The sequence below is a fragment of the Nannospalax galili genome, unplaced genomic scaffold (assembly GCF_000622305.1).
Source record: "Nannospalax galili isolate Female #2095 unplaced genomic scaffold, S.galili_v1.0 scaffold1274, whole genome shotgun sequence".
Classification (NCBI taxonomy): Eukaryota; Metazoa; Chordata; class Mammalia; order Rodentia; family Spalacidae; genus Nannospalax; species Nannospalax galili.
In genome coordinates, this window is record NW_008334662.1 from 457,360 (window position 1) to 472,920 (window position 15,561).

Sequence of the window (15,561 nt, forward strand, 5' to 3'; positions counted from 1 at the left end):
GTGGGTGCACTTACATAAATACAGACAATACATGCATACACAATAAAATAAAAATAAATAATATTTTTTTTAAAAAGAGAGAGATACAGCTGGGTGTTGGTGGTGCATGCCTTTAATCCCGGCAGTCAGGAGGCAGAGGTAGAGATCTCTGTCAATTCCAGACCAGCCTGGTCTACATACTGAGTTCCAGGCCAGCTGGGGCTACAGGAAGACCCTGTCTCAAAAAGACAAAAAAAAAAAAAAAAAAAAAAAAAAAAAAAAAGAGGGAGAGAGAAGAAGGCTTGGAGCTGGAAAGATGGTTCAATTGTTCAATTGTTAAGAACACTGGCTGTTCTTGCAGCAGACCCAGATTAGAATCCTAGCACCCATATGGCAGCTAACAGCTATTGGTAACTCCAGTTGCAGGGGATCCAAAGCTCTCTTCTGTCCTCTGTGGGCACTGCATGACATGGGTGCACTTACACACATGCAGGCATAACACTCATACACATAAAATACAAATAAATAGATAAAAGGAGAGAGAGAGGAAGGCCTTTGTTTAGGAGCAATCTGAAGGAACAGGTTCTCAGAACAGTTTGGCTAAAATGGATGCTAAGAGTCAGGCTGTCTTTGTTCAAGCTTCACTGGAATTCAGTGTCACACAATACTGCCTCAGAGAGGTGTGTAACCTGTCCAAAGGGTCACATCATCAGCCAGTCAGTACAGGATTAGACCCCAGGCTGCCTACTCTCTGGTCTCCTGGACTTAGGCTAGCTGGAGAAACAAAGAAGAAAGCAGATAAGCAGTTGTGAACAGTGTCACAGGGGACTTGGCGATTTTGAAGGGACTCTGTGGCCCTGGTGGGGAGGTCAGAGAGGACTTCCTGGTGGAGGGGACATACAGAAGTAGAAAAGGGACAAATGGGAGCTAGCTGGGAGAACCTGGTAGGAATAAGGAGGCAGGGCTGCATTCAAAGTGGTGGGACTGTGTGTGCAAAGGCCCAGGGGCTAGATAGGAGGTGGCTAGGCTCTGAGGAGCTTCCTTTGAAGGCCCAGCTAAGGACTGCTAACTCAACCCTGAGGGCAATGGGGAGCCACAAAAGAGTTTTGACCTGGAGAATGATATCATAGATGATAATCACTCCCCTAGGGCTCATCCAGAAAAAGAGATGTCCTAACTTCCTCATCTTTTGTACTGTGAAAAGTTCTTCCTGTTGTCTAACCTTGATGCTACATATTTGTTTCTCATGGGTAAGTGTGGGTAGGAGGTAAGAGGTCCTGGGACAGACTAGTGAGAAAACTAGGTAGAGCTGGAACACAGTAGCTCCAGTCTTGCTGGTGACTCTGAGCCTTGTGGCCTGCCCTACAGAGCCAGTCTAAGGCTAGAAGGTGCTGTGTGTGAAACTGTTGGACAAGTCTAAAGATGACCTAGAAATTGGGGCTTCTGGAGGATGACTCCCTCATAAGGTGGTCCCATTTACTGGATACTGGTGCTGGGCACTGGTCAATGTGATACACACTGATAACGCAGCTACATTTGTGCCTCTGTTCTCAGTTCATTTTGCAGGTGAAGATACTCAGACTCACAAAAGTTGAGAGACCACCAGAGATCAGACATGGTGTGCACACATGTCAACCCAGCAGGAGGGAGGTGGGGCAGGAGGATCAGAGCACAAGGTCATCCTTGGCTACATAGTGAGTTTGAGGCCAGCTAGAGGTATGTGAGATCCTGTCTCAACTCCCAATCCCCCACAAAAACCCAAATATATAGACAAAACCCCAAAGTAGCCAGAATCTGGGATCCAAATCCAGGCCCTGGAATTTTGCAATCTTAACTCTTTCAGTCACAAGGAGTTCAAGGGCAGAAGGAATCCAGAATGGGGGTATGATTTGCCCAAGAGAGCAGTCAGCTAATGACAAAAACCAAGACTTTTCCATGCCTTAGGCTCCTGGAGCCTGGCTGCCAGACTTCTTGGCAGGACCTAGAGGGGGTGGCCCAGGCTGATGTGGGGAAGCGAGTCTATAAAAGGCAGTGGAAGGGAGCTGGCCTCTGAGCTCCTTCCCTAGGGGCAGCTGAGGACACAGGACTTTTCCCATATAGTCTCCAGGCGTCCAAGGAACCAAGCACAGCCAGCAGGGTTCTCTGTCAGACCCACAGAGGAAGCTGGGGACACTGGGCAAAGTGCATGGGAGGCTGAGTATCCCCCATGATCAGGACCTAGGATGCCCACCTGCTCATCTGGATGCTGCTTTTGTGCTGTCTGGAAAAGGGCCCTTTCCCTGCTGGGCAGCTCTCAGTAGTCTCACCTGTCTGATGGGGATCTGATAATACCAGACACTGGCTGGTCCTGGACAGTGTTGTGAGGAGGCACTGCTATGGAGGCTCAGAGACTTGCCCAGAGCCACACAGCCCACAAGGATGCAGCTGGGGTTTCACAGAGGGCTTCCATGCCTCTATAATCTCACATGATCACCCTCTGCTGTTGTGTCATAGATGTAAGACTCATCCACCCCGGCCCCTTCAGTACCAACTAAATGGTACTGAGCAGCAGGTGGAGATGCTGAGGACAAAAAGCCCTCCTGCAAGTTCTCATCTGAACCTTCCCAAATCACCCCTGGACTCCCAGACACAGGCTCTGTCTGCGCCTATACTCTAGGGTGGTGCCCCACCCAGACCCTCCTGGTGTACCTCTCTAGCTGGTTCCTTCAGGCTCTTCTCTGTCCCTGGGCTCAGATTTTGTGTGTGTGTGTGTGTGTGTGTGTGTGTGTGGTTCCAACCAGCGCTGTCCTATTTACAGGTCCCTCCTACCCTCTCCTCTTCAGATTCTAATTCCAGTCTCCCTCTCTCCCGCTCCCCAAGACTCCCAGGGCCAGGGAACTCCTGGAACATTGGCAAAGCCCTCATCTCATCCATTCACCTCTTCTGACTTACCCTCTTCTTTCTACAAACCCAGATCAGTGAAGGCAGAGGCTGAAATCAGAGTCTCCACAAAACACAACCCCAGGACCCCCATTCACAAGCCTGCCTCCTCACTGACCCTTCTCTCCCGACAGGCCAAGGAGGTCCCACTCCCGACAGCAGACAGGCCTCTGAAAGCCTAGTTTTCTGTGTGGGAGCAGGAGGTCTGGGTCTGTCCGGGCTGTTCTCTGGAGTCCAAGGCCTCAGGTGAGCCTCTTCCCTGGCCCAGGATTCTCCCATCTGTGCAAACGGGTGCAGCCTTAGTTCTCTGTAAGTGCTGAACTGGCATTCTCCCTGCTTGGGAGACCAGCTATGGCATCTACAGCCTCCACCGGGTTCTTCTCCACCTTCCCTGTGAGCCCCAAGGAAGGCAAAGCTGGGGACAAAGGGTTAAGTGAGTTAGGGTCCAGGGGCACCTACCTGTTCTGGCCGTTGCAGCATTCACTTCTGCTTCCCAAGACCTAAAAGAGCTGAGCCCAGGTGAGTAACAAGAGGAGGCGCCAGCTCACCTCCAGACCCGCCTTAAGAGCAGCCCGCCCTCCTCCTGCCCCGGGGCTCTACACGTGGCCTTGACAGCAGCTGGCCCCTCCCCTACCTTATCCCTGCAGCTCAGGTGCGGCGGGCGGGTGTGGGCTGGGGGTGGGGGAAGGGAAGCCTTGGGTGGCGGCTGGGCCTGGCCTGGCGGGCGCCGGGCAGGGTGTGTGTAAGGGGCCCCAAGCTCCCAGCTTGGCGCTCCTTGTGCACCACGTGATCAGGGGAGCCCTGGCTGGACAGGCAATGCCAGGATCGAGGTGTGTTGCGGACCTCCCTCACCCTGCGCCAGTAGAGTTAAACTGGGGGTTGGCAGAACCAGCAGAGAGGGAGCGCCATCTCCTTGGTAAAGGAGGATGTGAGTGGGCACCAGACCCTTCCCCAGCCCTGTCCTGCTGGTCGGTGCGCCTCTGTGAGGCCCTCATGCTGTCTTTCCTTCCCTCTGTCCTGTTACAAGGCTGCATCCAGCCTGGGAACGAGGCTTGTAATGCCAGTGAAGAGGCTGGGAGCCAATGGAGGGCTCTTCCAAAGCCTTGCCCTGTTTCTCAGTGATTCACCTTCCTAGGGAGCTCTACAGGATGGAAAGCAGGAAGTTGCTCCAACTCCCTACCTGCTTGGGGTCCTTAGGATGTTGTGTTTGGGGGTGTGTCCAGCCAAGATGGGTGGCACTAGTGGCTGAGTCCCATCTGGGCAGGTTGGTGTAAAGTGAGCCAACCTTGTCTCTGGCCCCATCTGGGTGACATCAGCAGGCTGTTCTCAGGGGTGGGCTGCTCAGCACCCATCAGGCTCTGCGGCCTGCTTTCTGGCTTATGTTTTTTAATGCCCTGTGGTTTTGTCAAAGCACGATGAGGCAATGCGCTGTAGGAGACCTGGCATAAAAGCTGGACAAAGTGGTACAAGATATCTGCTCTTGAGGGTGGTATTGAAGGGGGTCCCTCCCTGGGTGTCCATGTAACCCAGTAGGTGCAGGGCTTGGTGAATACAGGTATGTCTTTGAATGAAGAAACTGGCTAGTTATAAGCTAAGGCCGGTGGAAGGAGTAATTGCTGAGTTTCTTGGGTGGAAAGGGTGGGCTACTAGGGGGTGAAATGGGGTTCGGAATGTAGCTCAGTTCGTAGAGTGCCTGCCTAGCATGTAGGAAGTCCTGGGTTTGAAATCCAGCACCTCATAAAACTGAATGTGGTGACACACACCTGACAGGTGAAGGCAGGACCATCAGAAGTTCATCTTTGGTACTACATAATGAATTCCAGGCCAGCCTGGGCTACACAAGGCCCTGTCTAATGTCTTTTTAAAAAAAAAAAGGCTCAGTAGTTAAGAGCACTGGTTGCTCTTGCAGAGGACCCAGGTCTTGCCTCCCTGGGGTAAATCTCTTGTTATACTGCTTAATTCTTTGTACTTGCTGGATTTGATTGGCTAATATTTTGGCGGAGTTTTACACTGTGCTCATGAGCACTATTGCTCTGTAGTTCTCTTTTCCTTGTACTGTCTTTGACTTTGGCATTAGGGTAATGCCAATCTCAGAGAACAGGAAGTATCCCTTCTGTACCTATCTTCTGCAAGTAAGTGTAGAGAATTGGTATAATTTCATGCTTAACTGTTTGGGAGCATTCAGCAGTGAACCCATCTGGTTCTGGGAGGTAATTACAGTCGCCCCTCTCCCCAGCCACAAGTTCCACACCCATAGATCCAACCTATCAAGGGTTGAACAAAAGTATGTCCATACAGGCTTCATGCCTTTATTTTCTAAGCAATACAGCATAACAACTATCCTTAAAGCATTTACATTGTATTAGATATAAGTAATCTAAAAATGATTTAAAATATGTGAAATGTGGGGAGGTCCTACACAAATATGCCATTTTATGTAAGGATTTTGGTATGGGAATGGGAGGACCAAACCCCTGAGGCTATTGAGAGACCAAGACTCAGTGATATTAATAATCACTAGTTCATTTTCTTTAATACATATAGGCCTATTCACAGTTTCTCTGTCTCTCTTTTTCTCTGTCTGTCCCTCTCTCTGTCTCTGTCTCTGTCTCTCTCTGTCTCTCTCTGTCTCTGTCTCTGTCTCTGTCTCTGTCTCTCTCTCTCTCTCTCATACAGGGTCTCACCACATAGCCCAAGCTAACCTGAAACTCAGGATCTTCCTGCTTCAGCCTCCTGAGTGCTGGGATTGTAGGTGTGCACCTCCATTCCTCACCTCATGGCATTTCTTTTCACTCTCCAATACATTGTTTTCCTGGCTACTTGGGACACCTTAACCTATAGTTATCCTTCCAAGAGGAGGGATTCCAAGCACACTGTTTAAAAATACATGCTTGAGCCAGGCATGGTGTCGAATGCCTTTATTCCCAGCACTTGGGAGGCAGAGGCAGGTGGATCTCTGTGAGTTCAAGGCCAGCCTGGTCTCCATAGTGAGTTCCAGGACAGCTGGGGTTACAGGGAGACCCTGTCTCAAAAAGACAAAAAAATAAAATAAAAATGATTTATCTTATTATTTTTATTTTATGTGTATGAGTGTATTGCCTGCATGTATGTGAGTGCACCCGTGTCGTGCAATGTCACAGAGGTCAGAAGAGGGCTTCGGATTCCCCTGGGACTGGAGTTAAGGACAGTTCTTAGCCGCCATGTGGGTGCTGGGAATCGAACCCAGATCCTCTGCAAGAGCAGTTAGTGTTCTTAACTGCTGAGCCATCTCTCCAGCCCCTTAGTAAAAATTTTTTTAGAAAAAATAAAAATACATGTTCTAAACCTTTGTCCTTTGGATGTTTCCTGCATTTTTCTCACTAAAGAAAAGAGAAAAAAATTGGTTAAACAGAGAAGCAAAAAATTATTTTGGATAGCTTTCTTTTTCTTGTAGGAATTCTATTTTGTGCATGTGTGGATGCATATTTATCTAAATGTTGGTGTATCCTGGTCAGCATTGACTGTAGCCTAGAATCACCTGGGAAAAAAAGTCTCAATTGAGCCATTGTTGTCTTTATCTGTGAGGGATTATCTTGATTGTCTTAATTGATATAGGAGGACCCAGCCCACTGGGTGGTACCATTTCCTGAGCAGGTTGTGGGAAGGCTGTATAAGAAAGCTAGCTATGTATTCACCTGTGAGCAAGACAGCCAGCAAGCAATATTCCTTTGTGGTTTCTGCTTCAGGTTCATTTATTTATTTACTTATTTAAAGATTTTATTTATTTATTTTTATGTGTATGCGTGTATTGCCTGCATGTGGGTAAGTGTACCCGTGTCATGCAATGCCCGAGGAGGACAGAAGAGGCTGTCGGATCCCCTGAAACTGGAGTTACAGACAGTTGTTAGCTGCCATGTGGGTTCTGGGATTCGAACCCGGGTCTTCTGCAAGAACACTGTTCTTAACCGCTGAGCCATCTCTCTAGCCTCCTGCTTCAGGTTCTTAAGTTCCAGCCCCAGCTTCCCTCCATGATGGACTGCGACCTGGACGTACACGATGAAGTGAACTCTTTCTTCCCCTAAATTGCTTTTGTTCAGAATGTTTTATTGCAGCAACAGAGAGCAAATTGGAATAGTGTGTGTGTGTGTGTGTGTGTGTGTGTGTGTGTTTAGGCCAGAGATCAACCTTAGATGCTGTTCCTGAGGAGTCATCTACCTTGTTTTCTGTTTCTAAGACTGGGTCTCTCAATGGGACCTGGGACTCACTAATTAGGTTAGGATGGCTGACCAGCAAACCCCAGGGATTTTCTTATCTCTGGCCTCTCTAAGCACTGGAATTACAAATTCATACCACCATGCCTTGCTTTTTTTGTGGGTGCTGGGGATTGAACTCATGCTTACATTTTACCAGCTGAGCTATCTCCCCAGCCTCAGAGAACACTGCTTATTCATTAAAAATATATTTATTGCATTTAGGCCTTGGTATATAAAATGAAAGAGTAAGAGTCTTGACTCCAGGGAGCTCACCATTTATGAGGAGCACAACTCACAGGCAGAAAAGGCCCCAGTGCTAGCCTAGAGGCCTTCAAAAGATCAGACCTTCCCCATCTGACATGACAGCCGCTATCAGTTTTGTGTAGCTATTTACCACAGTGACATGTGGCTAGTTGACACTGAAATGTGCTGTGGGGTAAACCACAACTCAGATGTCAATGACTTAGCATAAAAAAGTAACATATATATCATTCATAATTTTCATCTCAATTTTGTGTTAAATGATGATTTGTCAATGTTAGGTTAAATAAGATATATGATTAAAATAAATTTCATCTTTTTTCATTTTTTAAAGATGTGCTTCTTACCTAGGCGTAGTGGTGCATGCCTTTAATCCCAGCACTTGGGAAGCAGGCAGATCTCTGTGAGTTCGAGGCCAGCCTGGACTCTATAGTGAATCCAGGCCATCTGTGGCTACAGGGAGACACTGTCCCAAAAAGACCAAAGGAAAAAAAAAGATATTTCTTCAAAGTGATGTATCCAAAATCATAAAACCTGGCAGTTTAAAAGAACCAAAATATGTTATCTCACAGTCATGAGCCCTCAACTCTGGACAGGTTTCTTTTGGAGGCTGGAGAGAAGAATCCATTCCTTGTCTCTCCCTGCTCTCGGAAGAAGTCCATCACGTTCTCTTTCACCTCTGCCTTTGTCTTCCTAACCCCCCTCCTCTTTGGCCAGTCTACTCCCCTTCTGCCCACCTTGTACAAGCCCACTTTTGATGGTTATTTAGGGATCAGCTGGTTCATCCAGAGTAATCCCTCATCTTGAAATCTTTATATCTGCAAAGATTCTCCCCCTCCCCCACAAAGAAGATCATATTTAAAGTCTCCAGGATAGGACTTGACATACTGATAGTTTTGGGTGCTTATTAGACAACCTACTTTATGGATTTTTAAATTTTTTATTTATTTTTATTTTATGTTATGAGTGTTTTGCCTGCATATTTGTAAGTGTACCCATGTTGTGCAAAACCTTCAGAGGCCAGAAGAGGGGGTCAGATCCCCTGGAACTGGAGTTAGGGGCCACTGTTAGCAGCCAGGGCTCTTTACTGCTGAACCATCTTTTCAGCTCCCCCTCACCTTTTTTTGAGACAGGGTCTTCATGTAGTCCCAGCACACCTGGAATTCACTATGTAAACCAGGCTGACCTTGGTCTCACAGAGATCTGCCTGCTTCTGCCTCCCAAGTGCTTGCATTGTATTTCTATGGGGTAGCTTTGACTTATTGTAACCCAAGAGAGCCAGGGAAAATGCCACAGGTTCAAGAGGGCACACAAAGTTGGAGGGGCATTTCTGGGAACCCAGACTGTCCTTGGAAAGATCTCTGTAGTGTGAACACAGGTGAGCATGGCCAAAGTATTGAGAGAAGAATCTAGAGAGACTGTGGTGTATAATGTGGGCCCCCCTAACCTTCTAGAGAGCCCTCTGGAGCTGCAGAGCCTGTGAGCCGGACACTGCATTTCTCAGACTCTCTTGCTGTGAGGACCCTGGTTACGCACAGGTTCTGTCCACAGAATGGATCTGGAAGGGTGTCCCTCCTTATTGCTGTGGATCAGCACAGTCAACAGATCCCAAATGGTCCCTAATTTTTTTAACCTCCCTGTGCATGCCAGAGGGGAGCAGCTCGCCCAGTGGCTCTGTCGGGCATTCTCTTCAGGGATCTGCTGCAGGTGCAGCTGGCTTCTTCAGCCCTTCCAATGATTTTTCTCCCCCTACCCTTATTTTAAAAAGATTTCTCCTGGGGGCTGGAGAGATGGCTCAGTGGTTAAGAACACTGGTTGTTCTTGCAGAAGACCCGGGTTTGAATCCCAGCACCCACATGGCAGCTAACAATTGTCCGTAACTCCAGTCCCAGGGGATCCGACAACCTCTTCTGTCCTCCTCGGGCATTGTACGACACGGGTGCACTTACATGCAGGCAATACATGCATATACATAAAATAAATTTAAAAAAGATTTATCCTTATTTTATGTTGTATGTGTGCATGCCTGATGTATGTATGTGTACCATGCGTGTGCCTGGTACCCTTAGAGACCAGAAGGGGGTGTAGGATCTCCTAGAACTGGAGTTACAGGTGGTAATGAGCCATCTTGTATGTGCATGCTGGGAACCATACCAGGTCCTCTGCAAGAGCACTGTCATACTTTTTATCAATTTACACAAACCTAGACACACCTAGGAAAAAGGAACCTCCACTGAGGAATTTCCTCCATGAGATTGGCCTGTGGGCATTTGCTGTTGTAGGGCATTTTCTTGACTGCTGATTGATGTCAGAGGGCCCAGCCCACTGTAGGCAGTGCCATGCCTTGGTAGGTGGGCCTGGGTGGTATAAAAAAGGTAGCTGAGCAAACCAGGGGAAGCAAGCCAATAAGCAGCATCCCGTCCCTGCCTCTGCTTCAGATCCTGCCTCCTTGAGTTCTTGCCCTGGCTTCCCTCAATGATGGGTTGTGACATGGGAGTATAAGCCAAATAAATCCTTTCCTCTCCCAAGTTGCTTTTGGTCATAGTGTTTATCCCAGCAGCAGAAAGCAAACCAGAACAAGCAGCAAGTGCTCTTAACCACTGAGCCATCTCCAGCCCCTCTGACGATTTTTCGAGCCCCTGTCATAGTAGGTCACTGAGCAATGGGTTGAGAATAGGGACTAAAAGGCCATTAGGTTGGCCTAGGTGGCCTGCATTTTCTGCTTTGGGCAATAAAGATTCAGGGAAAGCCTGTAGGCAGGAAAAGCACAGGGAGGGAATGGAATGACGCAGCCCACAGTCTTGCCTTAGGAAAGTCTTTTTTGCTTCAAGGAGAAGCTGAACCTTTTGGGAGGTAGCAGAGGTAAGAGTCCTACTGTTCTCTGGCTTCTTTTTTCTTCTTGTAGCCTCAGCTGGCCTGGAACTCACTATGTAGATCAGGCTGGCCTCGATCTAGCAGAGATCCCTCTACCTCTGCTGGGATTAAAGGCATGTGTCACCATAACCAGCTTCTTTGGCATATTTTTTTGTCTCTCTCAGTCTCTGTTTTTGAGACAAGGTCTCATTTTGTAGCCTAGGCTGGCCTCGGACTCACAATTTTCCTGCCTTAGTCTCCCAAGTGCTTAACTCCTAGGTATGTACCATTATGCCTAGCTTGGGACGGACCTAAAAGATTGAGGAGAGATGTTCTTGCTACTGACCCAGGTGTTTAGCCTACTAAACATTCTAGGCTTGATTTGCAGCATGCAAATTTGAAATTAATAGCAGAAAGGACTTCCCAGCAGAGAATTGTCATTTTAGTAACCAGAGACCAGACTTCACATTAAGACCCAGAGAGCAGAGCTGTAAAAGGCCAGTTCTAGTGTTCTGTCTGTTTGAATTGACACTTAGACTCAGCTTCCAGTTTGTTGTGCTGTACCAGGAAAGACAGGTGCTTTTCAGAGCTTTTGAAGTCCCTCTGAGCAGAAAACCTTTAGCTCTCTTGTTGAGTGGGAGAGGTAGGGATGAGGAAGAGAGGCCTTCTGTTCTCCGGGGAGGAGACTGTATTCTTTACTGTAGGTAGGGTTGCTCTCAGTTCTTATGCTTTTGAACCTGTGACTTCTTACCTATAAAACACACATTCCTGAAGCCCTACTTGACCCCTTGCACCTGCAGAGTAGGCGAGGCTCCATCTAGGAACATCTTTATTGTGAATGTCCACACCCAGGGCAGGGTGGGCCCCATGTAGTCTCCAGTGCCAGGACTGGAGGGGGACAGAGGCACTGCCAACATCCTCCAGCTCAGAGTTTATTGTTCATATTTACCGTCAATAAAAAATGTGGAGCAATCACCATGGCTCCTATTTATTTATAACGTGTATACATAGAACTTTAGAAACACATGAACTACACATGTGTATATACAGACTGCTTACATGACTGCTTACCTTATAAAAACATGTACACATTATAAAATATGCACATGACATGTATGTTCATAAAATATATTATGCACATTATAAAATTATAAAGAGAAGAATATAGTAAATATAAGATGAATAATAAATAAAAGTAATTTCATGGTGTTTCATTTAACCAAAATCCATTTTTGCTCTCATGATAGATGGGAGCAGTGTGATTAAATATGCTTGCTTATTTTTGAAAATCTTGGTTTTACAGTTTGTGGGACTGTGATTTGAATGCCTCATTCTAAATCTAAAAATTCTGAATTATTTCAAAATTCAATTTTAATGGCTGTCACGACTGAAAACAGCTTCACAAAGATACCTAGATCCAGATGGACGAGGTGCATTGTGGGGCTCTGCTCATTAAATCATGACATTAATTTTCAATTTTCAGTTGCTTCCACCAATTATGCAAAGATTTTGTTCAAAATTGGCTTGCAAATTTCCATCTTCTCTCCTATCAATCCGTTGTTCTCACAAAGACTGGAATATGTTGCATTTTAGTACTTTCAGCAAATGGATTTAAAGCCTACTCAAACTCTTCATTTAGAAGGATTTTTTAGCAAATTAAAATTTTCTTTTTTTGTTCGTTGTTTGAAGGGCAGATATAAAAGAACTTGGAAATACGTGAGGATTTCAAAAATCATGTAACAATGGGAACAGTTTCCAACATCTCCAAATGTTCTGTTGTATTGTTTTCCTTTCCCAAAAGCTTCTTACTTGCTAACTCTTCCAACTTCACCTTTGTTCTGATCAAAAGAGATTTCAGTTGTGGAAAGCTCTTAATTTTCCTTATGATATGAAGCTATGTCTTCAGATTGGGGAAAACTACTATATTCTTGCTGTCTCATTACAAGAAATCTCTTAATCTCTTTAGGCTATTTGACTCTGTGTGTGTGTGTGTGTGTGTGTGTGTGTGTGTGTACAAGGTTTCACTCTGGTGCAAACTGACCTCCAAATCGTGGGTGGACCTCCTGCCTCAGCCTCCTGATTACTAAGATTACAGGCATGAGCCACCACGCCCTACAGCCCCCAGTTTTTTTAGGAGTATTAATTTAGTTTAATCAGGCATTGTAAGCCATGGTTTCATTAGGACTGTGCACATGTAAGTGCTAGCAAGCACAGTCTATTAAAAAGTAAACAACAGAGTGAGGATAAGACCCTAAGGTCCTCTGCCTAATGGAATAGTCTCACTCCTTCCAGAAACTGACTAATGCAGAGGATATGGTAGGTCAACAATCAGGGAGAATGAGATGACGTGGGTCAGACCATGTGCCAAATATTAGAAGAACTGAATTTCTTTCTTGCTTTTGGATAGAAATACATATATATTAAATTCTAAAACGTCTTTCCTACATTCTGTGCAATCTTGCTTAGAAATCAAATCTCAATGGCCCGATAGCTGAGGCTGGGATTAAAAGCCCCTTTGAAAGCTGGGTGACAGAGGCAGACTGAGCTTAGGACCTTGTCTTCTAGGGCCCCATTGTATGGATGGGGGGCAGGTGAGCAGTGGAACCCCCCTACTTATTCATTTCACCCATACTGCATATGGCCCTACAGCTCCAGGAATGTGGCCAAAGGGATGTAACTCATGCTACATGCCAGGGGCCAGGGCTGGGGCCTTGACATCTACTGTGCTCTCCGCAGGCAGCACTGGGTGAACCCTGGAGCAGGTGGATACTTGCTTGGTGCTGCTTGTACATCCTTTCCTTTCCCAGCTCCCTCCCACCGAAACCACACAATCAGAAGTCACAGATGAATGTGGGGCTTGGTGGCGCAGCCTTTAATCCCAGCACTTGGGAGGCAGAGGCAGGAGGATCTCTGTGAGTTGGAGGCCAGCCTGGTCTACATAGGGAGTTCCAGGCCAGCTGGGGCTATAGGGAGACCCTGTCTCAAAAAAAAAAAAAAAAAGTAACAGATGAGTCCATCACTCTTACACTCTCTGGACCAAAGAATTTGTACCTGGCTATGGGACCTAATTTACTGATTCTTACACACCCAAGAGCTAGTTCTGAAAGGCAAACCAGCTACTTGTTTTCAAAAACAGACCAGCTGGGGGCTTACACTGCCACCCTTAGGCCAGCTCTGCTTGGGCCCCTCAATCTCTCTTGGGGAGAGAAGGTGTAGGGATACTCTTGTGGGCATCTGCACCTGTGTCCTACCCCTGACTGGGAGCAGCGATGACCCACGCTCTGTACTGTCTGCCCAGGAGCGGGTCAGGGTGGGGAGTTGGGAGGGGTGTCCTTGGCCAGTTTCTCTGTCATCCTGAATGACTGTAGGCCCAAGGTTGCCCATCAGATGAGCAGGGCATCCTGCTGAGCTGCCACTGAATAAGAGAACTCACTGGAAAAAAAAATGGGAGGGTGTGAGGTGGGTCAACAGATAAAAGCTCTTGCTGTGCAACCCAAATGACCTCAGCTCAGTCCCTGGAACCCATGGTGAAAGGACAGAACTGACTCCTGACTCCTAAAAGCTATCCTTTGATATTCACTGGTACACCATGGCATGTATGTGCCTGTAGCATGCACACACACACACACACACACACACACACACACACGTGCTAATAATGAATTTAAAAAAAAGAAAGTTAAAAAAAAAGAACTCATTGCTGGTCTTAAGAGATGGCTCAGCAGTTAAAATCCACTGGCTGTTCTTGCAGAGGGCCTGAGTTTGGTTCTCAGCACCCACATGGCAACTAACAACTATCCATAACTCCAATTCCAGGGGATCTGACGCCCTTTTCTGACCTCCTTAGGCATTGCTGGACACTCATAGACATGCAGGCAAAACATTTATACACATGAAAACAAAAACCAAACTCAGTCTCTTGCTCCCCGTTGGCCAGCCAGGGTGCTCTGCTCTGCTGCCACAGAGCACATGGGGTGGCCCACCACCACCTGGAGCCATGAGTGATGGTATTAGCCACTTTTGTGTTGCCAGGACAATATCTGACAGAAACAACCTAGGCAGGGAAGGTTTCTTTTGGCTCAGTTTCAATCTGCCATGGTGGGGAAGTCAGGGTAGAATAGCTCATTTCCTGGCAGTAAGAGCATGTGTTGGAGGCTGTTCACATCACAGGGGACCAGGAAGCAGAGAGCAAGGCAGGAACCAGGGGATGGGCATAACCTTCAAACGTCTACCTCTAGTGACTTAAGTCTGCTCCTGGACCCTGTCTCCTAAAGTTTCCACAGCCTCTTAAAATAGCATCACCAGCTAGAGGCTAGGTGGTGACCAGCAGGAGACCAGATCAAAGGCCATTCAACTTGTGGGGCACATTTATGATTCAAATCACAGCAGTGACCAATGAAATGGTAACTACCATGATGTGTGCTCCCCACATTCAGATTCCTTTTTCTCCTGGACACCTGTGAGACTACATTCCCCAGCTTGCCCTGTAGTTAGATGGGGTCACGGACTGAGTTCTGGCCAGTGGAATGTGGCCAAAAGGCTATAAACTATGTTACACCCTGGTCTGGTTCTAGAAAAACCTTGCCTTAGTTGGCTCCCTTTCCTGCCTGCTGGCCAGATGGGGAAGAGACAGAAAAGGATGTCAAGACTCTCCCTGTACTGAGATGGACAGGGATTGGATCCTGTACACCTTCTACTCTTGAATGAGAAAAGGGTCTTTAATTAATTAAGACAAGCTCTTGCTATGTTAGACCAGGCTGGACTCAAACTTCCTCCTGCCTCAGTTTCTCAGGTGCTGGGATACAGCCAGCACATGGAACTAGGAAGTCTTTGTATGTGAGGTCAACAACTTGAATGGCCCTAGAAGTGGATTCTTCCCCACAGCCTCCAATAAGAACCCAGCCTGACTGACACCTAAATTTTGACTTTGTGAGATTCCCTAAGCAAGGAACTCAATGAACTCATATAGACATCTGTCTGTGGAATTGTGAGTTAATAAATGGGTAGGACTGGGAAGAGGAAGATAGCTTAATTGGTAAAATGCTTGTCTTACAAGCACGAGGACTCAAGTTTGATCCTCAGAACCCATGTTAAAACAAACAACAGATCAACTTGGGTATAGTGGTATGCACTTGTAATCCCAGACCCCAGGAGTCAAAGACATGGGGCTCCCTGCCTGACCCTTCAGCTTGTCAGCCTAGTCTACTAAGTGAACTCTGGGCCAATGAAAGAACTTTCTTTCTTTCTTTCTCCCTTTCTTTCTTTCTTTCTTTCTTTCTTTCTTTCTTTCTTTCTTTCTTTCTTTCTTTCTTTCTTT